At 53.9% G+C, this 1,399-nt stretch overlaps 1 pseudogene; it reads right to left on the reverse strand.

Moving 5' to 3' along the window:
- The window catches only part of LOC103211418, a 2,248-nt pseudogene extending 1,051 nt beyond the window's left edge, over positions 1-1,197 (reverse strand).
- Positions 1,198-1,399: the final 202 nt, after the last annotated feature.

Consider the following 1,399-nt stretch of genomic DNA (forward strand, 5'->3'; position numbering starts at 1 on the left):
GACGACTCGAAGAGCTCGTGCGCTCGACAGTCGAGCAGCAGCCGCGACGCACCGCCGCGCGCCCCCGGCTCCTCCTGCAGCCACTCTGCGCTCTTGCAAGGCCTGGCTCCCGTCACTACACCCGCCCCGGACCCGGACCCCGCACCGGGTTCGGAGCCCGCCTCGGTGCCCCCCGTCGCAGCCCCCGAGGCCGACATGTGCGCCCGCGCTGGGGGGCCGTGGAACTGGTTTTTCATGGGGAGCGCAGGCGGCCGGGGCCGGGGCCGGGCAGCCCTGCCCTGGGACCGCTGCAATGGTTTTTGAATTATCTTCAGTAGGATTGTACTTGCATGAAATATTAATGATATTGTTCGATCATTTCCACATTCTATGGGATCACCTACCTTTGGAAAGGGTTCAAATATGGATCTCTTCCAGTCAGTTGGCCACGTAGCTGTCTTCCAAATCTCTTGTGAGTGCCTCTAGTGGAGCATCCATTTATTGAAACTTGTCAATGGGTATTCTGTCATTTCCTGGAGCCTAGTTCTTCACTAATTCCTTCAGTATATAAAGTTTTCCAGTAATATATTAGACGGTGTTTCACTGTTATTCATAAGATTTTCACTGGCCAGTTCTCTGAGAAGTTGATCGCCTCTTCCTTCTTCCAAATCTGTCTTCGCCCAGAAGATTTGCTGAAACCTGCCCACCATGGGCAACCCTGCTGGCAATTGCAAGATGGTGGCATAGCCCCCAGCCTCACAGCAACAAGTAAGCCACCACAGGACAAACTGAGAGACAAGTTCATCTCCCTTAGTTGTTCCTAACCTCTCTGCACCTGCTTACCTCAGGCAACAGCCTTAAAATAGAGTCACCCCCCAAGTGAAAAGCAGCTCCTGAGCCCCAGGCCCACCTACATCAGGCCCCAGCCTTCAGAAACAGCCATCCCCACTCCAAAAGCAGCCCCTAGCCCTGGGTTCACCTACCTCCAGTCCTGCCCCTATAGAGCCACCCCCAAGCCCTGGACCTGCCTACGTGAAGCCCTGGCTTTGCAAAAAAGCAGTCCTCAAGCCTTCGCCCACCTACCTAGGGCCCTGGCTTTAAAATGCAGCTGCTCCCAAGCAAAATGCAGCCCCCAGCCCCAGGGTCACATACCTCAGGCCCCCGCCTTAATAAAGAGCCGCCCCCAAGTAAAAAGCAGCCTGCAAGGCTCGAGCCCATGAGGACAGGAAGCATAACCTTATTCTTTACCACATGTGCAGCACCAAGCTCCCGTGACTGATATTAAATGATTACATAAATACTGTGCTTACATGTAAGGATATGTTTAAAACACTCAGTATCACAATGTAAGCAGGCACAAAGACTTCGCCATCTGCATTGCCGAGTGACTGGAATGCAGATCAAGGCTGTGCTGCCTGTC

The sequence above is a fragment of the Orycteropus afer genome, unplaced genomic scaffold (genome assembly GCF_000298275.1).
Source record: "Orycteropus afer afer isolate SDZICR_OR568_19922 unplaced genomic scaffold, OryAfe1.0 scaffold00736, whole genome shotgun sequence".
NCBI lineage: Eukaryota > Metazoa > Chordata > Mammalia > Tubulidentata > Orycteropodidae > Orycteropus > Orycteropus afer.